Source organism: Giraffa tippelskirchi, chromosome 3 (assembly GCF_054371585.1).
Source record: "Giraffa tippelskirchi isolate mGirTip1 chromosome 3, T2T-mGirTip1v1.2.pri, whole genome shotgun sequence".
Lineage (NCBI taxonomy): Eukaryota > Metazoa > Chordata > Mammalia > Artiodactyla > Giraffidae > Giraffa > Giraffa tippelskirchi.
Genome location: NC_137277.1, coordinates 179849250 through 179874809, shown reverse-complemented (window position 1 = coordinate 179874809; position 25560 = coordinate 179849250). Strand labels below are relative to the sequence as shown.

At 45.7% G+C, this 25560-nt stretch overlaps 1 long non-coding RNA gene across 1 annotated transcript; it reads left to right on the top strand.

Moving 5' to 3' along the window:
* The first annotated feature begins 11348 nt into the window (after nucleotides 1-11348).
* Nucleotides 11349-17449, top strand: LOC145540829 (uncharacterized). The gene is made up of 3 exons (XR_014078570.1): nucleotides 11349-11553; nucleotides 12003-12111; nucleotides 13576-17449. It is a non-coding gene; the product is annotated as an uncharacterized LOC145540829 (long non-coding RNA).
* The last annotated feature ends 8111 nt before the right edge of the window (nucleotides 17450-25560 follow it).

Genomic DNA, 25560 nt, shown 5'->3' with positions numbered 1-25560 from the left:
ATCTTTGCTTGCCCAGCTCGCATGCAGCCCAGGCCAAATCTCCCTGCAGGGCTGGCTGGGGCCAGGCAGACCCACCTGGCTGTCTGGAACAGAGGCTGACTGGGGCTGGACAGCAAACTCCTCCCATCTCTATCTGTTCTGGACCAACCCCAACCCTTCCCCTAGTAAATACACAGCTTCAGGGTCTCCCCAGGTGCAGACAGCACCGCCTGGAGGAACAAGCCCTTTAAACAGGCGATTTACGGGCCTGACACACAGATTTCTACAAGCAGAACCAGGATCAGTGTTAATGCCTTCCTGACTGAGATTATGCCCTTGAACAGCTCCTTCCCCTTGGAGAGACCTGGGGCTCTGTCCTGTCAATTACCCAGATACGGAGTCAGCTCACACCAGGGCCTGGGGTAGGCAGGACGAGACGATGGGCTGTGCCAGGCTGGCGTGGACTCCCTCTGTGTGTCTCCTTCAAGATTCAAAGCTCCAGTTCTGACCCTTCCCCTCTCTGCACCTCAGTTTCCTCTTCTGAAAGGTGGAAGTAATAACAGCACTGGCTCATATGGTTGTCCTGTGGGCCAAGTTAACATACGGAAAGAGGTTAGGACAAGGCCCCCCAACACATGTGTTAAACAATCAGCACGTGGATAGTAGTAGTTAGTAGCTTAAATGCACTCATCCCTTCCCCCCTACCCCAGCTACTCCGCAGTCACCGCATCCCACCTCCAAGACTCACACACCTTGTCCTGGAACCCTGTCCTCACTCTTTACAGGCACTGACTCAGAGGCCTCAGGGTGAGACCCCAGGGATGGTTGAATTTCTCAGGGGCCTCTGGAAACTAGAGCAGCTTTTGGGGCCCAAAGGGACGTTCAGAGAAGCTAAATTACTCAACAGCTACTGAAGGTGAGGACCCCAGGATGCATTTACTGTTAGGTGACTGAATCCTTCTCCCAGGGGCCCCCAGATCTCAGCTAGAGCCCACCACTGGGATTGCTGGCTATGGAAGGGGAAGCACTCATCTGCTCCAAGTAGACTCCCAACCTATCAGCCTGACCACCGCTACCCGTCAGTCCGGAGAGGGTCTGTGTGTTCATTCATTCACTCATTCATTCATTCATTCAGCGATTCTTAAGGGAGGTAAGAGAGGAAAGTAAACGAAGCACTCTTTGTCCTCTAGAATTTTATAACCTGTTTCTTACACTACTGCTCCTGGAGTCCTAACCTTCACTAGCTGCTCTGATGAAGGTCAGCGTGGAGGAATTAGGTTGGATCTCAGGAAGAACTTTGGGAGGAGGGACAGTTCATTGCAGTGGTTATAGGCGCAGACGCTAAGAATGACAGACCTGGGATTGTACCACAGCTCCAAGGCTCACACAGTTGTGTGTCCCCAGGCAAGTAACTAAACCTCCCTGAGCTTCACGTCCCTCACCTGAAAAGTGGAGAGAATAGGATCTATTCTGTCTCAGGGAGAGTCTGGCACAAGGTGAGCACTCACTTCAGAGCAGCCTTTATTCTCAAGCAGACAGTCGGGCTTTGGGGAAAGAACCAGGCACACCCCGACTCCACTGCTTATGACCACACTTGACCTCTCTGGAGCCTCGGTTTCCCCATCAGTGAAATGAGGAAAACACAGTCCAACCCTTGGGAGGGGACTAGGGGAGGAGATGGGGAAGGAGGGGGTAAATTGGAACCTGAAGCACCAAACCCAGGTCTACCTTCCCCCACGGGAACCATCAGCTCCCCCTCCTCCTCCGTCTCCACCTTGGTGTTGGGGTCCCGTGTAGGGTGGAATTGGGGGGAAATGCAAAGATGAAGTCTCAGTCATACACCAGTCCAGGGGTTGATGCCTCAGTTCCCTGCCAAATGTTGTCTAGTCTCTGGGCCCCCCTCCAGTGACAGGGAGCTCACCCCCTTCCGCCACCCCCGATGGGGCAGCAAAAACCACAGGGCACCAGAGGAGATGAGGCAAGCAGCCTTGAGCCTCCACCACCTCCAGGCACCAGCCCTGCAGGGCACAGCCGACCCAGGGCACATCCTGAGAGGAGGAGGAGTTTTCTGCGGTAACTCCAGCTGCAACAGGAGAGAGGGAATCCCTGTATTAGAGAAGCGGTCACAAAAAAAATGAAAAAACAGATAATAAAGCAAAAGGAAATCTAAAATCTCCTGGGAAATGACAGGACCCATTCGTCAACTTCTCTTTGAAACATCTGGAAAAATTGCACCTTAACCACAGTGTCTTTTCAGCTATCGATTGAGGGGTTGATGGAGCCATTAGTCCAAGGCCTGCAAGGCAGAGCCTCAGCCCCTAGCTATGATGTCTGGGGGCGGGGGTGGGGGGCAGCGGGCACCACGTGCAGGGAACACTCTTCTCTAGGAACTCCTCCAGCTCTGCCCAAGATCACTGAGTGGTCTTGGGAAATCCCACTCCCTCTCTGGGGTTCCTCTTCTCCTTGTTCCTAAAGGATGGGACCAAGGGGTCTCGATACTTTGTCCAGATCTGAGCTGCTGTTCCAGATCTGAAATGGACAAGGGGGAGGGAAGGGGCAGACAAGAGATGGGACGAGAAGCTGTGGATGGGAAAGACCAGAGGTGCTGCCTCAGTGCCCATGATCTTCCCCCAAACCTGGCTTCTGGGTCCTGACTGCACTGGAGGCTTCACCCTCCACCAGGAGCCCTGAGGCCATCCTCTATCCCTTCTTCTCCCTCCCCGCAGCCCACATCAAATCCACCTCCAGTTTCACCTCCCCAAAACACTGCCATCGTCCTGTCTCCCCAACTCCATTGCCTCTTTCCACTCCATCATCTCCCATTTGGACCTTTCCTCAGGCTCCTTCTCACCACATACCCACGTTTTGCTCCTGTTCAGAGGCTGCAAAAAATGATTCACCGCAGAAATCTGCACAGGCCTCTCAAGCTCTGGCAGTTACCTGGTGCTCTCAGGAGGAGGACACAACTGCTCCCCACAGTGGGGCCCAGCCCAGTCCCCCACTTCTAGCCTCACCTGCTTCCTCCTTTCTCATCACACCTTCATCCAGCCTCAGACACCACCACTAAAGCCTTGACCTCACCACCCCTCCCCTGCCACCATGGAGCCTTTGCACATGCTGTTCCCATGGCCTGAAACACACTTCTTCCCATTCTCCCCAGAGTTTCCCCTCCTGTCCTCAGGGAAGTGCATCTTAACCTTTCTGCCAAAGTCAAACGCCGGCACAGGCTCCTCAGCCCTGGGAACCTCGTCCTGGGCACACTGGTCACAGGACAGTTTCCAGGTCAAATTTGGCAAGTGTCTGTGCCCTCACTGGGATGTGAGCTCAGGCCCAGGTGGTGTCGTTGCTTTGTTCACTGCTGTAGCCCCCAGAAAAGGGCCTGACACATTGTAGGTGGGAGGAAGTAATGAAGGGAGAAGAATTGGTGGAGTTTGCTGTGTTCAGAGAAGGTGTCTGGAAAGCAAAACAGCACCACAGGATGAAAGAAGGGGTGGCCGGGGACCTGAGCCACAGCCAGGGACTTGGGGGGATGCCGTCTTCAGCCAGGAGCCCCTGCAGCTGTATGGGGGACTGAGGATGAGTGTCACTCTGAGAAACACTTTCCTCCTGAGCTGAACCCACTGTTCACAGACATGTCCAGGGCTTCCTTGTTGATCCCTCCACTCACCGGGGACTCACTTTTGGCTGAAAGTCATGGTCACAAACATCCAGCCTCAGCTCCAGAGCTGTAACAAAGAAGGACCTGCCTTTTGCCAGTGTGTGTGCAGGCAAGAGGGTGTCACTTAGGGACCCCTGCATAAGTAATAGGTTCATCCACAGAGGATCCTTCAGTCTTGCCCATGGATACTCTCCATGCTGAGCAGCAATCCCTGTGCCCCCGCACCCCCTGGGCTGGTGTCCCTCCCAGACCCATGTGGATCTGGCAGCTCCTCTCCTCTTCTCTGAGAACATCACCTATAGCTCATGAAAACTGAGGCTGTAATGTCAGAGTCATTTGTGTATCTCCAAAAAGCAGGGGCCACAGGGCTCCTCAGATCCCAGAGACTCTGGAAAGGAGAGGAAAATACTAAGATGAAAAATCAGAGGGAGCACAGAGGAAATAGGACGTGCAAGGGAGATTAATCCACTCCTCAGACATGAAAGAAATATGTTCAATTATATTTTATTGCATTTCATTGGAATGTACACGTCATACTTAGCTGCCTGCAAGCCTCAGATTACCCAGCGAGAAAGCGAAATGAAAGACAAGAGAATAAAAACACAGACAAAGAAGCTCCTGAAATTGGAATCATTAAGAGAGAAAAATAAAAACCAGACTTGAGACAAAGCAGTCTCTTGGCGCCAAGGCGCCCTCAGTACAGACATCAGGTCCCCAAGGCCGCAGAGCCCAGTGCCAGCTGCCCACCAGTCCTGCAGTTCTGACCACTGGCATCCGGGAAAGGCGCAGGCCAGATCAGGAGGCTCCAATGTCCTAGAGCTACTCCCTATGTGCACTGTGACCTAGGGCAGGTCACTGACCCTCTCTGAGCCTCATTCTCCAAGGGTGAAATGAGAGGCCCGAACCATACACCTTCAGAAGCAATGGGAGGAGGGATGAGAGGTTAATGAAAGAAAGTCATACTGGTACTGTCCTAGGGCTCAGAGGACCCCACAGACCTTCCCTGGGGGCTCTGATCCCCTGTTATGGGCTACATTGTGTCCCCCCACCCTTCATATATTGAAGCCCTAACTAATCCCCAGTTTGGCTACACATGGAGATGGGCCTTTAAAGAGGTAACTAAGGTTAAATGGGGTCATAAGTGTGGGGACCCAATCCCATATGACAGGTGTCCTTGTAAAAAGAGAAGACACCAGGGGTGTGCACACAGAGAAAAGGCCACGTGAAGACCCAGAGAGAAGACAGTCATCTGCCACCCAGGGAGAGGCTTCAGGGGATATGACCCTGCCAGCCCCTTGATCTTGGACTTCCAACCTCCAGAACTGCAAGAAAATGAAGTTCTGTTGCCTAGGCCACCCAGGATGGTATTCTGTTATGGCAGCCCTAGCTGACTGCGGCTGCTGCTGCTAAGTCACTTCAGTCGTGTCCGACTCTGTGCGACTCCATAGACGGCAGCCCACCAGGCTCCTCTGTCCCTGGGATTCTCCAGGCAAGAACACTGGAGTGGGTTGCCATTTCCTTCTCCATTGCATGAAAGTGAAAAGTGAAAGTGAAGTCACTCAGTTGTGTCCAACTCTTCACGACCCCACGGACTGTATCCTACCAGGCTCCTCCATCCATGGGATTTTCCAGGCAAGAGTACTGGAGCTAGCTGACTAATACTCCTCAATAAGACCCACAATAGTTCTGAACCAAAGGTACCCAATAATCAGGATGACATGCTGAGGGGAGGTGGACAGTGGTGGAAGTTGGCACTTTCTCCTGACCCTCATGCTCTTTCTGTCTTTACCAACATCCCAGCACCTGTGCTGTCTGTGCCTTGCCCATCAAAACTGCACACAGGAAAGGCCCTGAAATCTCCTCTCACTGCAGAGTGATTGGTTGAGGAGGAGGAAGGAGCAGGTGCCTGGTCCCCCAGGCTGGCAGCATCTTCCAGGTTCTAACAAAAGGGCACTAAGAATCTCAGGCATCAAAGAAGAGAAACATTGGTGAAGGGGACCCTCCAGACACCTTGCCACCCTCAAGAGCAGAAAATCATGGAAAATGCAAGGAGCTCAGAAGGGACTGTGAGTAGAAATTCCAGCTGCTGCGCATGTGTGTGAGAGAGAGAGAGAGAAAGAGGGAGACAAAGACAGAGACAGAGGGAGGGAACGGTGCATCCGAAATAACACAGAGTGGGAGGTGACTCAGACAACTTTTTACCCCTGGTACCAATGATCAAGCCTCTTCAGCTGCCCAGAGCAGGAGTGAGGCTCCCAGATGGCCTCTGGAGACACAGTAAAGAACCAGATGCAGCCCTGGACCAGAAGGGCCGACAGCCTGGCTGAGGCCACACCATGTCAGGACAAAGCACCACTGTTCTAGGCCCTAGGAAGACAGGGTACAGCCACGAACAAAACACAAAGATCTCTGCCTTCGTGGCAAACTGTGGCCAACACTTATTGAGTGCTTAGTGCTTTCCAAGCTCTATGCTAAGCCCTTTGCATGACTGATCTACAAATTAGGTATCATCACTCTCTTCACTTTACAGATGAGGAAATTGGCTCAGAGAGGTTAAGTATGTTGTCCCATGTCCCACCCAGTGAGTAAGTACTGGCCTCAGGATTCAGATTCTGACTGGTCTGATCCAGTTTATTTTCTGAACGCAACATTATTAGTACTATTAGAAGCCTCATTATTATTTCATTATCACTATTAAGAGAGACACCCCCATTAGCGTGGAATCAGGATACTCATGATGATAATTGCCGATGGTTACTGAGCTGGATCAACCGCATGCCCCTCGCTCCACTCAACATTTTACATCAGCATCACATTTGAGAGCCTAGGAGGTGGGAGTTTCCTCATTCCTGTTGCATAGATGAGGAAACAGACTCAGAGACACTAAGGTGTGTGAATATTGCAGCAATTAATGAGCGGTTGAGCAGGGATTTGCATCTAATAGTAGCTCCAAAGCCCTTAATTGAGGTCAAGAGAGGTTAAGTAACTGAAGTAATTTAACTCACCCTATTGACACTTGCACAGACAGATATCTTACAGTGGTCAATTAGATAATGTTCTGATGTCAGCATGTACAATCCCTGCTTCTTGCTGCCAAGTATCATGCCCTTTGACACCCCTGTATCAGTCGCTACCTGAGTCATGGCAGTTAGCACATGCTGATATGTTCTCAAAGATGGAGTGAGGGATCTGTTGCAAACACCACTGAGTTTGAAATAGCTGGAAGTGTGGAAGCTTTCATTTTTTGTAAGCCATGTCAAAACATTCCTAGGGTTGGGGTGGGTGAGCAGAATGAGGAAAAGGGACTCGATCACAAGTACACCAGTCCAGGAAGCCTCTGTATGCCCGGGAGTCTAAGACTCTACTACCCTAACAGAGACCCCAGGGCAGCCAGAAAGCACCAGTAGAAGGACCTGACCAGCCCCCGACAGCAGGCCTAGGGAAGCCCCTGACATCCTATCAGGCAGCTGTAGAAGGAACTAGTGGGAACCACGGCAGCATCAGATAAACCAAGCAAACCTCAATGACTCTGATAACTTAATTGCCACTGGGACCACAGCCCACAATTGTAGGTCAAGAACCCATGTGCCAAATCCAAACAGGGTGATTGTCTGCTAAAATAAAAGGCTTAAATAGGGTCTAGACTGCCTAGACTCCTCTAACAGAGTAAACAAAATGTTCAGGGTACAACAGAAAATTATCCAACATAACAAGAACCAAGACAATTACAAACTAAATGAGCAAAGATATCAACTGATGCCAAATACCAAGATGAATTAGATGCTGGAATTATTTGACATGAATTTTAAAGCAGCCAACTTAAAATGTTTCAAAAGTCAATTACAAATTCTCTTGAAACAAATGAAAAATTAGAAGATCTCAGCAAAGAAATAGAAGTAAAATAAGCAAGAAAGAAATGTGATTATAGAAAAAAATCTACAGAAAATCTAAATGATATAATTACTCAGCAAGATCTAACTAACCTATACATTTATGCAGAACATAACACCCAACAACAGAATACACAGTCTTGAAGTACCCAATAAACATTCACCAAGACAAACCAATATGTCTTAAAAATCAAAATAATGCTGCTATCTGACTAATGTGAAATCAAATTAGAAATGTGTTCCAGTTTGGAATTACCTTAGAACTTAATAACAGAAACACAACAGGAAAATCTCTAAACATGTGGAAATTAAACAGAATACCTCTAAATAATCCATGGACCAAAGAGGAAGTCTCAAAGGTAATTTTTAAAAATAGTGAAAACAAATTAAAACAAAAGCACAACATATCAAAATCCGTAGAGAGATATATTAGCAAATCAAGTCCAAAAATGCATACAAAGAATTATATGCCATGACCAAGTGGAGTTTATCATAAGTTTTGGAGGCTAGTACAACATTCAGAAATCTATCAATGTAATATAGAATGTTAACAGGCTTAAGAAGAAAAATCATATAATCATATCAGTCAACACAGAAAAGGCATTTGGCATAATTCAGATACTCATTCATGGCAAAAGGGAAAAAAAAGAACTCAAAAAACCAGAAATATAGGTGAACTTCCTGAACTTGATAAAGAGCAACTACAAGCATCCCACAGCTAACATCATACTTAATGGTGAAAGACTGAATGCTTTGCTTGCCCCCTAAGATTGGGAACAAAGCTGGGTGTCCACTCTCATCATTCCTATTGCTATTACTGGATATATAGCCACTGCAATAAGACAAGAAATAAATATAGGGCCCACAGATTTGAAATAAATAAAATACATTTCAGTTCAGTCACTCAGTCATGTCTGACTCTTTGTGACCCCATGGACTGCAGCACGCCAGGCTTCCCTGTCCTTCACCATCTCCTGGAGCTTGCTCAAACTCATATTCATTGAGTCAGTGATGCCATCCAACCATCTCATTCTCTGTTGTCCCCTTCTCCTTCTGCCTTCAATCTTTCCCAGCATCAGAGTCTTTTCAAATGAGTCAGTTCTTCACATAAGGTGGCCAAAGTATTGGAGCTTCAGCTTCAGCATCAGTCCTTCCAATGAATATACAGGGTTGATTTCCTCTAAGATTGACTGGTTTGATCTCCTTGTAGTCCAAAGGACTCTCAAGAGTCTTCTCCAACACTACAGCTCAAAAGCATCAATTCTTTGGCGATGAGCAATCTTTATGGTCCAACTCTCACATCCACATGTGACTACTGGAAAAACTATAGCTTTGAATATACAGACCTTTACTGTCTCTATTTGGAGATGGTATGTCTCTTCATAGAAAATCACAAGGAATCTAAAACAAACAAAAACAAAACTTTCCTAGAACTAAGTTCAGCAAGCTCACAGGATAAAAAGTCAACAGACAAAAGTTAACTATGTTTCTACATATTAACAAGGAACATGTGGAAACTGAAATTTAAAACCTGACATTTACAATCTCCAAAGGAAATGAAATATTTACCTATACACCTAACAAAACATATATGAGGTCTGCATGCTGAAAAAATTACTGCAGAGAGCTTGGAAGTTACCATTCCCATCCTCACAATAAAAAAAAAAAAAGGCTGAACAAACTGAAAATCTACAATCATCTTCTTAGATTCAGCTGAGTATTGAAGTCACAGAAAAATTGGTACCTTGAAACCTGGAAAGACAAGCAGATACCTAGAATTACAGATTAGCAAGGACAGAAACCCTTACCTGGAGCCAGCAACTATAGGAGCACTTTATACATGATGTATTGCTGGTGTCTCACTGTAGGCTAGCTTGGAAATTAAAAACTACGAGAAGTCACATCTTAAGGAGGACACCCACACTTTTGTGAGTTTGACTTCTGGGAGCCCCATAAGGTTCTCAATGTGAAGACAGAAGAAAAATCCTCTCTTGCCTCCAGCAGGGGAAGGGGAACTAACCATTTTTAAAATGCCCAGAGCATATTTTAAAAATACTCTGTTCTCCTTCAGGAGGCTGCTTCAAGAGAACCTATGTTACCAAAGCTTAACTACCTGGGGGAAAGGAGATAAATAGCTCACAGGCCCTGAAAGACAGACCTAATCCTAGGATTATAGACTGCTTCCCCTCCCCTAGACACCACCACTTCAACAGGGTTCCTGTATAATAATGTTGTTAAAAGGACAGCAAGCCTCAGACCCTCTTTGAGGAGGCTCTAGGAAAATCCAAGACAACAATGGAGACAAAATCAAAGACACGAAGGAAACTTTATCCTCTGATACTGGGACTACAGCAAGCGTAAACACAGCCTAACTCCCAGCCAGCTACACATAAAACCTCCCATTAAACCCTGATTTACCTGAGTCCCTTTGACCTGATATATCATGTCTGGTTATCAACAATAAATTTCACTAAGAGGTAAAAACATAGCCTGAAGAACTAAAGCAAGCATCCCCAGGAGGAGGGTACACAGGCCTTCCCAGTCAAGTATTGATGTTGTTTTTACAGTACAATAAGTGCAAATTCCCTCACCCTGATGTGACGACACATGATACAGGATTCTCATCAGAAAAGGCAACAAGAAGTATTTCAATATGGAAATCAATGGACACTCCTGAAAAGAATTACCAGCAGGATAATGAAGAAGAGCAAGTCAATAGAACTGAGAAAATATAAGGAGAAAAACCACAAATCACTCCCTGGTTATAGGGTCAGAGACACCCAATTGATAAAACAGTGACCCTGAATTATGAGGACACACACAACCTCTTAATAGAGAGAGAAACCAGCTAACGGGATAGCAAATGCTCCTCAAGGAGCATTAGAGCCTGTGACCATGTGAGCATCTTCTAACCACATAAGTGATGCTTAAAGTCCCCTCTTTTGTCCTCTTGGTTGAGTGCTGGGGCTGGACCCTCAGCCAGGCCCCACTCTCACTGTGCTCTCTGAGTTCAGTCTCCCCAGCGCCTTCTCTGGACCAGCGGGCAGGTCAGCCCTGCCCACCTCTCCACCCTCAATGTGTAGTCCACCCCCTCCAGGCCCCAGTCATGCCACCTCTGACCTCAGCCTAAACAGCAGTGAGTTCTGAATCATGCACTGACATTTAGTAAGAAAGTCGGTAGTGGCTCTTTCTCACAGGTAAGAACTTGGACTCTGGAGTTAGAAAGACCTGGGTTCACATCCCCCTTTTCTGTATGCCCTTGACCAAGCTGTTACCATCTCACCTTCGATTTCCTCATCTATGAGGTGAGAGTTATGATTTCAGCCTCTCAGCAGATTTAATGAACAGCATAATGTAGCGTTGTAATGACATCTGACACTTAGATAGTGCCCAAGAAATGTTGGTTATGGTTATAATCCTATTTAACAGTGTACAGAGCACAGCGCAAACTGATAAGAGTCAAGTTCTCAATTCCATAGAAGGTGACCTCGTCTGGCATTTCTACAGCACGTTACAGTTGGCAGAACCCATTTACACTTTTGTCTATGGGGAACCTGAGATCCCCAGGGAGCAGGCAAGAGTGTGAGTCTGGGGCCAGAATCCCGGGGTTCACATCCTGCCTCCACCACTTCCTAGTTGACCCTGAGCAAGTTCTTTCCCATTTGAGCCTCAATTTCCTCACCTGTAAACTGGGGCTAACAACGTTATCTCCTTTGTAGGATTGTTATAAGGTCTGTGCACGTAAAGCATGCAGCACAGGGTTTGGCCTGTAAAGTCCCTCCGTCATGTCTGAGATCTGTGTCATTCTCCCCACTTTATAGAGGAGCCCACTGAGGTTCAGAGAGACTAAGGCATATGTCCAGAATCGCACAGAATGGCTGTTGGAGTCAGCCCCTTAACTCAAAGCGGCCATGTCCAGGACTGCATGCCACCCACCACAGGTCAAGGGCTGCGCTGCCCACTTTACACCTCATCTCAGCTCACAGCCATCCTCAGAGAGATGTCTCTATATCTCCCATTTCACAGGTGAGAGAAGTGAGGCCCGGGATGTACACGGAACTGATCCAATGTCCCACAGCCAGAAAGAAAAGAATCATCTAGAATTCAAACCCAGGGCTCCCCATTTCCAAACCCACAGCAAAGCCAGTTTCCTCCTCCCTTCCTTGTTCTGAAGCTGCAAGGTAATTGATGGGCCCCAGCTAGAGAAGGGCATGGCAACTCACTCCAGTATTCTTGCCTGGAGAATTCCATGGACAGAGGAGCCTGGTGGGCTACAGTCTATGGGGTCACAAAGAATCGGACATGACTGAGCCACTAAAACACACACACACACACAGCTGAGGGAAGGTGGGGGCAGGGGCAGGGGGCCAGCAGGGGCCTATAGAGAGAACAGGCAGCCAGCCCCCAGGGTTCTGGAGATCTTCGAACTCCATACTCTGTCTCTTGGACACTCTGCAAACTTCTATCCTTTGCAGAGCCAGAGCTTCTTCTGTGAACCAGAAGGCAAGGGGAGAAGGACCCACTTTCTCTCCATCCTCTCCGCTCAGCATCTGCAAAGCTGTACACACGCATCAGAAGGAGGAGGTACATCTTAGACAGCCCAGGATGAACCCCACACAGATGGATTTTCCTGAACCTCATTATCTTTCCCTCCCAGGGTCCCAGGTCATGTCAATAACTTTCTGCCCACTGCCTGGCATAGATCTGCCGCGAGGCTGCAAGCCTGTTTTAGGAGCTATAAATCCATCCTCCCTCCCTCTGGAAATCAATTGGAAACTGGGTCGCTAAATCCACCAAAATCCAACAGTTCATGAATCAAAGGCTTCATCCGGGCTCGTGCTGGGCTGGCCAAGGCACCATCTCCCCAGATCAGGCTCTATGCATGGTCGGGGGAGCCTCCAGACCCTCTGGGGCTAGACTCAGAGAAAATCCCCAAACCAGACGCTGCTGGAGTGGTACTCTCACCAACTGGGCCTAGGGAAATTCCCAGCGAGTCTGCCGGGAGAGAAGCCGCCTGGTCCCAGAGCTCCAACCTCAGGCCAATCTCTCCCTCAACCAGCACCTGCTCCAGAGGACACTGGTTCTGAAGTGGCCCAGGAATGTGCCACGAAGCCCCATCGCTTTACAAACCAGAGGGCTTAAGGCAGCATCTCCTCCAGGTGGGGAGACCGAAGCTGAGCCCACTTCCAGCGCCTCTCGTTGAGACTCTAGAGAGCTGCATGGTGCTGCGGGCAGGGGGTGCTGCAGAGGGGGGCCCCTCCTGTGCACAAGGCACCTGCGTGCCCTGTCTGAGGTCATACAGAGAGTCAGGGGTGGAGCTGTACAGAAGCCAAGTCCATTGGGCTCCCGGGCTAATGCAATAACACTCAGGCAGGAGTCTGCGGATTCCCAGAAGAAGCTGGAGTGTGCAGAGGACTGGAAGGGCCAGCCTGAGAGCCCCAAGGTCCCGAGACACTCTTCGCCCACCCCCAAGCTGTGGGGGCTGGAGTGGGAGCACGTCTCAAAGCTTCTACCCCTCATGGTGGAAGCTGGTGCCAGTAAATTACTCCCTGTAATGGAGATGTTTGCTTGGGGAATTAGGGAGGCAGTAAACAGAAGCCGGAGTAATTAACCATGGACTGCGTATGTGCCCAGCCTTTCAATGCCACCCACCCCCTGCAGTGGCTTGCCCTGCAGTGAGGTGATACCACTGGGTGGTGCTTGTCTGCTGAGATGAGCAACGGCAGACAGGGAAGGCTAGGCTCTGAGAGGGAGAGACAGTTGCCCAAGGACACAACAGGCTCGTGACAAAGGTGGGCTGGATTCCACCTCTCCTAGGGGGCAGGTCAGGGCTATTCCCAGTACACTTGACTAAGTACAGGGTCCAGGGTCATGGGGTTAGCAGGGACGGGGCGGGGGGGAATCTGGCAGGAGAGGAAGGAGGAAACTGAGGCTCAGAGAGGGTAAGTAAGTGGCCCAAGGATTCACAGCAGGTGAAGAAGAGGAAGGAGGAGCTGGACTCAGGTCTCCTGTCTCTCTCATTGTGCTCTGTTGCTTTCTTCCCTTCAGCTCCTGGTCAAGGACTCTAGAGCCCAAGAAGCACCCTGATAGGAGTGCGGAATACCCTCATTAGAGGAGCAATCCAGCGACCAGCTCTCAAAATATGGAGCAGAGCCGATTGCCAACTTGTGTTCTCTTACTAAGCACCGATTGTGTTTGGGGCATTGGACATGCTTATCTCAGTCCTCATAGCAACCTGCAAGAAGGTAGTAACTTCTCCCTTTACAGATGAGGAAACCGAGGCTCAGAGGAAGGGAAATGACTTGCCCAAGGTCACACAATGGTGTAGCGTATTTATCCACGTATTGTTTCTCAGCAACAAATCCCTCATTACCTTTGTGTGATGCTGGAATACATCTCCCTTGCCAGCTGGTACGATGGTAATCTTTGTCACTAATTGGCACTGGGGAACACAGGAGGAAAAGGAGACCTTTCATCCTGGCTCTAGTGTGCCCTCCTCTAATCGCTCCCAAGGGTGCAAAGGCCAGTACTGCACCTGAAGGAATACCCAGTGATGAGCAGCTGCCAGCGAGGTCCTGGGCCTGACATTTCCCTGTGGGCAGTTTTACTAGCACCCCAACAAGTTCCACTGTCACGCCACCCCAACAAACTCCTCCGCCATCCAGTGGGCAACTGCATGTTCTCTCTGGTTAGGTCTGGACCCTAATGGGACAATAAAGTGGAGGGGAGGTTCTTTCATATCCATTCCTTCCTTGCATGGAATCGTAGCTATAGTGGCTGCTCTTTATGTCTGCTATTCCTGCATTTCTTAGAGTGCTTTTTACCCCCTGGCAGGCAATCCTTGGGCTTTCCAGGTGAAGCTAGTGGTAAAGAACCTGCCTGCCAATGCAGGAGATGCAGGTTCGATCCCTGAATCAGGAAGATCCCCTGGAGGAAGTATTCTTGCCTGGGGAATAACATGGACAGAGGAGCTTGGTAGGCTATAGTCCACAGAGTCATAGAGTCAGACACAACTGAAGGAACTTAGCACGTACGCACAGGCAATCCTCAGTTATAGTTAATAATCACTTATATTAAACTTTCCCTATCCTATTCCAGGGCGGTCACTGTCTCCTGCTTAGGTTCTGGCTGATGAAGAATTACCACTAGGTGTGATCCAAGGTGATAGACCCACAAAGATGAGAATCTTGGAATGAGTTTGGTTGTACCCTTGGGTTTGAACACAGTGCTAAGCTCCTTCCTAACAGGAAAGCGTTGCTAGGAATCCATGGTTAATGGATTGATTAGTGGCATCATGATTAATCAAGCCATCACCTGTGGTTGATGTGGTGGAGTACCATCAGAAGCAAGTGCCATAGGAGCCCAGGTGGCAGCAAAACTTGACAGTTACAGGAATGATGAAGACTATAGCCATGGCAGTGGATCCTCCTGGGGAAACTGGAATATTTAGAATCTCAGTCCTTTTAAATTTCAGTTATGACAGCTCTAAACAAATCTCTTCTTTCTTGTAGCCAGAGTGCTGATAGTGCCCCAAAATCCAATACGAAATGAGGCAGGATGCTGAATTTCAATATCCACTGAATCTATGGACTTGCCAAATTTCTCATGAGAAAGGTCCTTGAGGAGTTACTTCTCTTAGGGAAGAATGGGATCCTGAAACTTTGAATGAAAGCAGCTGGTTGAACCTAAATGAAACAAAAATCTTGACTCCCAAGTCCCTGTGAGAATCCATTTGGCAGTGAAAGTAGCTTCCCCTCCAGTGCCTGAAGACACTAGCTGTCCTTTGCTTAAATATTCCCTTGATAGACTTAGCTGGGGCAGATGCTTTAAATGAGAGGCTCACTCACCTCAAGAGCCATGGCAATCATCCCCTGTTGCCATTAGACCCATCATTATGATCAAATCTCAGCATGCTCCAGAGAGACAGTACAGACTCTGACCCAGGAGTAAAGAGCTTCCACAACAAAAGCAAGACTTTGCTAACATATGATCAAGCAGACTGGAGAATATGTAGAAGGAGAGGATTCTATAGGTAGTATTCTAAGGAGGAAACCTAACACAAAATTTGGCTCAATTCATTGATATGGGTGCATTTACCAAAGATTCTGTATTTACTGGTTTAGCTCATGCAAGTGGAGGTGGTCCTAACAGCTTACTTGTTTGGTTGATTGGAAGTTGTGTTTATGATGGTCTAAATTTGTGATGCCACAGGTTCACAGGTTCACAGAGGTTAAATGTGGAAGAATAACAGATTATGATGTGGAAGAGGGAATCCAAAACCATCACAAGATAAGACTATTGGGCGTGCCTTATCGTGTGCAACCTGCACACCCACTCCCAAATATGCTGAGTAAGAACACCCAGAAGAAAATAAGGCACTGAGAAACTGGTTACTGATGGGAGTGTGGATCCCTTCCTGCATCTTTGAAAAGCTTCATGGTTGTTCTCCTTTGTAAAACAGACATAACCTTGGGTGAAAGATGCTATTCAGATGGGCTCATGAATTTCAGTGGGGATGATGGTATAGGAGAGGAACAGAGGCCCAAATCAAGGTGGGAATATCTACTGAAAAGGACCATAAGGAGGTTGCCTTCCCTTGTCCTGCAGGGGTGCTTGGTGGTGGCTAAGTGATCATGTGTTCCTTAAAAAAGAAACAGATGAGCAGTCTACTGGAGTAGTTCCTGCTCTGAGAAAAAAGCAAAACCCCCAGAAAACCAAAATCCTAGGTCTGATAGCCATAAACCTAACTTTATTCAACACAGTGGAAGGTCATGCCTTCTTGCTCAGTTTCAAGACCTTAATCAGCTACAGGTGCAGATGCACAGATGCTCAGCGCCTTTACAGAAGGGCTCGTACCATCAGTGCAAACACATACCATCAATCTTCCTCCAAGCCTTCTCCAAAGGGACCTGCAGCCATTTATTAGAATGAATGCGCACTTGGAAAGGAATTCATCTGGGGGACTACACACTGAATCCGAATTGACATTAATTCATGGGGACTCAAAATGCCACTGTGGTCTACCAAAGCAGAAACTTATCCAGGTCAGGGAATAGATGGAGTTCATGCCCTGCTCAAGGTGAGTGCAGCCAGTCCATCAACCCACCTTTTTAGTGCCCTCTGCCCTAACCTCACTTTTGTAAAGAATCCATTTATTAAACTCTCCTCGAAGCAGTTTGAGCCAGAAACCAGTTGGAACACTTCACACATTGTTGGAAGTATGACAAAGAGACACATGAGCCTCTAAAAAAGCTCCTAATGACCAAAGTTGGAACAATTTGAACAACAAGGTAGTCAGAATAGAACTCAAAGTATCCGATAAATATCCAGGAGTCCAGGCTGATATAAATAAACGATTGAATAATAAATGGGGGAGAAGAGTCAAATCTCCCATGAAGAATTGCAAATAATTTATGTGGATATTCTGCCCTCCTGGAGGGGTAGTATAGTGCCTACTCAAGTGTGGGCTGCACATAAGAGTTCTTTGCAGAGTACAATGTGGAAATGCGGGTGGAGGAAAAGTAACTTCACAGTGAAGCCTGGCAAACATCACCTTAGCCAGGTAATCAAGGTCAACATCAGCAGTGATAAATCATGTTGATACCTATCTTGGTAAGGCATAATGAAAATGAGATTTTACCTCTGTGGTCTTATTTCCAAAATTTCACAGCTTCGATCCAATCAAGAGGAAAACATCAAGCAAATTCCAGTAAAGGGGCATCCAAAAATAAATTTGACCAGTACTCCTCAAAACTGTCAAGGTCATCAAAACCAAGAAAATTCTAAGAAACTGTCACAGCCAAGCCTTAGTCAGGCGTGATGATTAAATGTACCATGGCATCCTGGAAAGGATTCTGGACCAGAAAAAGGACATTAGGTAAAAACTAAGGAAATCCAAATAAAGTAAACTTTAGTAACACTCTACAAATGTTGGTTTATTAATTATAACAAATATCCCAAAGTGATATAAGGTGTTAATAGCTTGGGAAATTGGGTATAGGACATTTAATGAGTCTCTATACTAATTTCTCAGTTCTTTAGCAAATTTAAAACTATTCTAAACAGTAGGTTCTATTTTAACAGAAAAAGTATCTAAAGCTAAAGGAACAATGAATATCCTCAATACTCCACAAAGAACTATTTTAGACATTCCTGTTTCACTGCTTCCAGTATTCTTTCTTTTTAGCTCATAATTAAGTATCCTGGTGTGTTCTTGGTTATGGTTTTGTCTTTAACTTAGCATTACGGTTTTAAGCAAGCCCCATGTGGTTCAAAGTATAACTTCATAACATATCTCACAGCTATTTTTGCTCATGGTGTAACATTCTGCCAAACAGACCATCTTGAGTTTAATAACTGAACTCCTCATGGTGGGTTGATTGGGTCGTTCTCAATTGTATGCTATTATAAGCAACTCTAGAGACGGAAGCTTCTAGAAGGAGATAAATGGGAATCTCCAGGCCTGATTTTTTCTCAAAGATACACAGTGAATATGTTACCAGTTTACTGAATGGGCAGAATCTGATGGTGCACTAACAGAAATAGCATCATTTCTCCCAGGCCTGACTTCAAATGAGCTCCATCTAAGCCCCCAACTTACCCCAAATGGGCATCATAGTTACTTTAACCTTGAACTCACCTTCAGTTGTAACTGAATCTTGTGGGATTAAGGTCTCCCCACTTGTCAGCGTTTAAAGGTCCAATACCCCTTCCCCAGCTCAAGACTCACCAGGGTTCAGAGACCCCAGCTGGGAAGGGATGGGGAAGGTGAAGCTACAAAGTTTGCTCATGCCCTCCCCTTCCCCTCCAGGATCCTGGCAGAGGAAGGGAAGCCTTTAAGGAAAGAGGGAGCCATTTCCCACTTTGCTGGTGCTATCTGTGGTCCTCCCCGAGCTGTGAGGTCCTAGGTATGGCAGGCTTGCATAGACCAGCTTTCTCCTGTGGAACAAATGAATGTGTGCATTAAAACTACACCATTCCCTGAAAAAGGATGTGCTCTGTGGAGGATCTTGTGTATACCACCCTAACCCGAAGGTCCTCCTTGCTCAATACAACCAACTGCTGGCATCCCCTCCCCACCAAGAAGGGCTCCTAATGAGATTGTTAGAGGTTCAGTGACTTCCACATGTGTCTTAGTCTACTTGGGGCTGCTATAACAAAAGTATCATAGACTGAGTGGCTTATAAACAATGGAAGCTTACTCATTATTGTTCAAAAGGCTTGGAAGTGCAAGCTCAAGGTGCCGGCAGATTTGGTGTCTGGTGAGAGCCCTCTTCCAGATTCACAGGCAGTCATCTTCTCACTGTGAGCTCACATGGCAGAAGGAACAAGGACTCTCTCTGGGTCTCCTTTAGAAGGATCCTGATCCCATTCATGAGGCTCCACCTCTAATACCATCACATTGGGGAGTAGATATCAACACATGCATTTTGAGAGGGAGGGGGACATAACATTCAATCCATAGCAACACGGTCCACAGGAAATTCCCCTCCCCTCTGCTCACTACCTGGGTATACAGCTCCCCTTCTCTGCCCATCATCCATTCCTGCCCTGATAGACACCACCGCCAAAGCAACCTCAGACCTGAATTCTCCAGGCACGCTGATGAAGGCAACAGGATCTCCCATGGCTCATCACTTGAGGATACTGAGGCATGGAGAGGTTAAGTCCCACATATAACAGAGAGGATCAGTAGAGCCAAAAGGTTGTTCTCTGAAAAAATTTAAAAACAGAGAAGACTCTGGCAAAATTGAACAAAAATAGACAGAGTAAGAGCATGAATGAACCATGTAAGCAACAGAAAAGGGAACTCACCAGAAGAATTACAGAGATAATGGAAATTTGTATGAAAAACTTTATAATAAATTTGAAATTTTAGATTAATAGAATATATTCCTAGAAAAATGTAACTACCAAAACTGACCCAAAGAGAATTTTTTAATTCTCTATAATTTTGTAACCATTAAGTTGAATCAATAGAAATATTCACACAAACAAAGCACTTTATCCACATGGTTTTATGAGTCCTCCTATACATTTAAGACAGAAATCATTTCAGTCTTGTGCTAATACTTTCTTTTATGAGACTAACAAAATCTTGACTCCAAAGTCAGACTGAAAACAGGAAATTATTGAGTACATTTTGTACTCAAAATTTTGAATGAATACACTCACTCAAAAATGTATATACAAAAAGTATTTTAAAAAATTAGCAAGAAAATTCCAGCAATGAATAAATTAGTTAATATATCATGACCAAGTTTGTTTTCTTGTAGGAATGTGGTGTTAGTTTAGTATTAGTCGATGACTTAATGTAATTCATCACATTAGGAGATCTTTTTAAAGCATGTGATCATTTAAATAGATGCAGAAAGAGCATTTGAAAAAGCTGGCATTCACTCATGATAAAACTCTTAGCAAACTAGGAATGAAAGGAGTAAAAGCTTCTGCCAAAAAAGCCTACAGCAAACACCATATTTTGTCGTGAAATGTTGAAAGTTTTCCCTTTAAAATTAAGATCAAGAACAAGACAAGGATGGCTGCCAACATCATTAATATTCAACATGGGAGGTCTTTGCTAGAACATTTAAAAACAAAAAGAAATGAAAAGTATACAGACTGGAAAGGAAAAGCAAAAACTGCCACGTTTGCATATGCTGTGTTTGCCTCTTTGGAAAGTCCAAAAGAGCCCATGGATGATAAGAGAGTTTAACAAGTTTGCTGGATTCAAAATCAGTATACAGAGATAAAGGTGCCATTTCCTATAGAAAAAAATGTTTTACAAAGTTTCTGAGGTCAATAAGAAACCTAGCAAAAGTTGTAAAGTTCTTTATGTAGAAAATTAATATTTGGATCTGCCTGATACGAGCTTGGCATCTTATAGCATTTCACTAAACATGTGTTTCTGTTTCCCCCATGCCCTATATCTGAGATGTTTGCATTTGCATCTTAAAGAAACGCTATCAGATTTGGCAGAACAATTTGTGCAATGTTGAGTCTTACTGACCCAGTGTTCCATTAAAGATTAATATTTGCATAACGCATTTATCAAACACATTATCTTTTGCCGAAGAGAAGTGGGTAATAATGATTACATTTGCACTGGAGGAAAGAGACCAGCAGGATCTAATCTGTTTGGCATCAGATTTAGGTCCCAGGTCTGTTTTTGTTTCCATGGCTGTGGCGTTTCACCTGCCTTGCACCTGTGGACCTGTTTCATTCATTGAGTAACCACAGGAGTTCTAACTAGGCCCTAGGCCAGGTGCAAGAAGCACAGTGATGTGTCCGGTGGACAGGAAGCTTGTCTTTCTGGGGCTCCAGCTACCAAAGGATCCAGATCATCACACCACTGGATGGTACTGTGCTACAAATGATGCTGAGCAGGGAGGAGGGGAGTAAAGTGGCCTCCTGGAGGAAAGAGTGCTTAATTCCAAACCTGAAAGAGGAGTCATCCATGGATTAAGAATGGGAGCAAGGTATTAAAAAGGGAAAAAGACATCCAGGCTGAGTAGACAGCATGTGCTAAGGCTTGGAGGAGGGAGCGAATGGCTGTTATAGAACATGGAGAAGTTGGTACAGCCAGAGTGTAAGGTGTGCAGGCGTGGGGAGTGCAGAAGGTGATGCTCAGAAGCCATCCCCTGCAGAGTCTCGCACACAGGGCCAGACTATGATGACCTTCACCCTAAGAACAAGGGGTAGTCACTGAGGGGTAAACAAAGGTGTGACAAAGCCAGACCTGTGCTTAAGAAGACAGAGTGGGCAGACTGGAAGGGGGCATGGAGGAGGAGACCCTGAAGTCAGGAAGTCAGGTCAGGTCAGAGGAGACCCTTGTATGAACCGAGGGGACCCACCCTCTGCCCATCCAGAAGTCTCATGACTTCATAAGCCCATTCCTAGCATCCGTCCAGACTCTAATCTGCAACAACAGATCCCAGTCCAGCAGTTGAGGCTTTATAGGGGGCTGGTTGGCCTCAGGACCAGAGACAAGGCTCAGGAGCTTCAAGACTGAAGAAAGAATGGTCAGGGTCAGGGGCTCAGGCCACTGGCCTCGCCCCTATATTCTGCTTTATCTCTGCTTATCTCCACCTCTTTCTGCAAAGTGGCCTCCATTTCTCCCACTGTACCAGGGCATTCCCCATGAGCCAGAAAGGTAGCCCCAAGCTGTTACCAACCCCATGATCCCAAAGGCAATGGAGACCTTCCCCCAAGCGCTCTAGGAGAAAAGCCCAGGGAGGAAGCCAAACAGCATGTGGGGGACATTCTGTTTGATGGCTACAGTACCTCACATATAAAAGCAAACCTATACTACAGATACCGGCAATGCCCCCAGGAGCTGTCTGAGAACACGGCCTCACACAGCAGACTGTTGGGTCAAAGGCAGACCTCTTTCACCATTTCACACTGCCTATAGCAACCAGACCCAGCACCCACAACCCAGATCTTCCTCAGCCTCCTGTGGTCTCAGACAAGACCTGGTCTGACAAACCTTCAAGCCAGCAATTCCACATTGAGGTTTCCGTATTAGAGACAAAATCCCACGCGAACACCATGAGGCTTACTTTAGGATGTTCACTGCAGTGAAAGATGTTATGCAGAGGACAAAATGGAAACAACCTAAATATCCTTTACATGGAAATAAGGAAGAGGGAAGAAGAGAAGAAAAGAAAGAAAAGAGAAATAGCGAAGCTTAATTAAAATTTAAGAAATTTTTAAAGTTTTAAAATTAATAAAGAAATTGCTTAATTAGCAGGGTGCTCAGGACTGGTGCACTGGGATGACCCTGAGAGATGGGATGGGGAGGGAGGAGGGAGGGAGGGTCAGGATGGGGAACATATGTACACCCATGGCTGATTCACGTGAATGTATGGCAAAAACCACCACAATATTGTGAAGTAATTAGCCTCCAATTAAAATTTTTAAAAAATAGAAAATCTGGAACTTCCTTGGAAGTCCAGCAGTTAAGACTCCACTCTTCCAATGCACAGGGTGTGGGTTCAATCCCTGGTTGGGGAAATAAGATCCCATATACTGTGCAATGCCAAAGAATGCTCAAACTACCGCACAATTGCACTCATCTCACACGCCAGTAAAGTAATGCTCAAAATTCTCCAAGCCAGGCTTCAGCAATACGTGAACCGTGAACTTCCAGATGTTCAAGCTGGTTTTAGAAAAGGCAGAGGAACCAGAGATCAAATTGCCAACATCTGCTGGATCATCAAAAAAGCAAGAGAGTTCCAGAAAAACGTCTATTTCTGCTTTATTGACTATGCCAAAGCTTTTGACTGTGTGGATCACAATAAACTGTGGAAAATTCTGAAAGACATGAGAATACCAGACCATCTGACCTGCCTCTTGAGAAACCTATAGGCAGGTCAGGAAGCAACAGTTAGAACTGGACATGGAACAACAGACTGGTTCCAAATAGGAAAAGGAGTACGTCAAGGCTGTATATTGTCACCCTGCTTATTTAACTTATATGCAGAGTACATCATGAGAAACGCTGGGCTGGAAGAAACACCAGCTGGAATCAAGATCGCCGGGAGAAATATCAATAACCTCAGATATGCGGATGACACCACCCTTATGGCAGGAAGTGAAGAAGAACTAAAGAGCCTCTTGATGAAAATGAAAGAGGAGAGTGAAAAAGTTGGCTTAAATCTCAACATTCAGAAAACTAAGATCATGGCATCTGGTCCTATCACTTCATGGGAAATAGATGGGGAAACAGTGGCTGACTTTCTTTTTGGGGGCTCCAAAATCACTGCAGATGGTGATTGCAGCCATGAAATTAAAAGACACTTACTCCTTGGAAGGAAAGTTATGACTAACCTAGACAGCATATTAAAAAGCAGAGACATTACTTTGCCAACAAAGATCCATCTAGTCAAGGCTATGGTTTTTCCAGTAGTCATGTATGGATGTGAGAGTTGGAATAAAGAAAGCTGAGCGCCAAAGAATTGATGCTTTTGAACTGTGGTGTTAGAGAAGACCCTTGAGAGTCCCTTGGACTGCAAGGAGATCCAACCAGTCCATCCTAAAGGAGATCAGTCCTGGATGTTCGTTGGAAGGACTGATGTTGAAGCTGAAACTCCAATACTTTGGCCACCTGATGCGAAGAACTGACTCATTTGAAAAGACCCTGATGCTGGGAAAGATTGAGGGCAAGAAGAGAAGGGGACAACAGAAGATGAGATGGTTGGATGGCATCATAGACTCAATGGACATGAGTTTGAATAAACTCTGGGAGTTGGTGATGGACAGGGAGGCCTGGCGTGCTGCGATTCGTGGGGTTGCAAAGAGTCAGACACGACTGAGCAACTGAACTGATACTGATACTGCGCAGCACAGCCAAAAGATTAAAAAAAGAAAGAAAATAAAATCTATGACCTCCCAAATATATCAAGGTACCAGTTAATACCGATTAAGAACCTACATTTTTAGATCAGACTGCCTACCATGTACTAGCTGTGTGAACTTGGTCAAATTACTGAACCTCTCTCGGAAGTTTCCTAATCCATATTAATGAAGCTAATGAGAATAATAATGCCTACCTCATGTGATTGGTAACCGCAACCAGAGAAATCCTAGCATGCACAGCAATGAAGACCCAGAACAGCCAAAAATAAAAACAAACAACTTAGTTAAAAACAATAAATAAATAAATTGACATTGCCAAATTGCCCTTCAATTTTGCACTCTGCCAACAACATGAGCCAAAACATCTCATATAACATTATATTGACATAGAGGCAAAGGTGGGACCCAGCTTTACAATTTTACAGTCCTACAGATGTGTGTTCGGTTATCTCAAGATCGTGTATTAAGTCCATTTATCTTTACCCACTAATTTGAAATATTATCTTCTACAAAGGTTTCTGTCTCTAGTAATAGCAAAGAAAAATGTTCACTATCAACATATAAAATAAAGAATTTAAAATCTGAGTGTCAAAAAAAATTGCTTAATTAAAACTAGAGAGGTTCCTCTCTATGTACAGAAAGATGTCTATGATACTGGCAAATGATTAAAAAATTAGATGCAAAAATATATATGATACCTTTTATGTGTTTATAATTAAGTATGCATTAGTATGTGGTGTGAAGATCTATAAATGCAAAGATAAAGGTCTGTGGAGGTTCTATACCACACCCATGGCAATGGTTACTATGGAGTGGGGTGGGCTTTGGAGAGGAGCATAGCACAAAAGTACTCTTTGTCTATATGGCCTGCTTGAATACATAACAATAAGAGGGACTGCATTAAAGCTCTTGGATAATTAGAAATAATTTTTAAATGAATGAGAGAAAATAAAATGGCAAGTAATGTTGCTTATAAAGGCAAAAAAAAAATGTCACCTAAATACAAAAATACATCTAGAGGGAGCTAAAATAAATGATGGTGCCTATTATAGCCGAACACCAGGCAGCCAGTGAAAGAGACAATTTACATGGGGAGATATCTGCAAATAAAAAACAAATTATAAATTAGTGTGTACCAAGTATTCTTACATTGTAAAAGAAATAAAATTTAGAATATGCATAGAAAAATGTAAGTTGTAGTGGAAAAAGCAGGGCTTTGAAACCCACAGACCTGGGTTTCAGCTTCACCGATAGTTATCAGTGGAGTATTCTGGGATTCACCCCACTGCTCTGAGCCTCAGTTTATCCAGCCTGAGGAAGACAGCATCTTCTTCATGGGGATGATGTGAGGATTAATTGAACTACTGTAGCCAAAAGTCTTATTATGGAGAACACATGATGATGGTGGTGAAGATGATGGTGATGGTGATGGCCTTCCATTGTTTCATTCAGGAAGTAGTTTCAGACTAAGGAAAGGGAACAGGGAAGTTTCTCTCTTTGTATATTCTTACAATTTTTGAATGTTTAACAGTGAGATAGTGTTACTCTCTGCTAAGGACTGAATTTCTTGTCTCCCTCCAAATTCTTACACTGAAGCCCTAAGTTCCCCACTGTGGTCATATTTGTAGATGGGGCCTTTGGGAGATAATTAGGGTTAGATGGAGTTAGATGAGATCA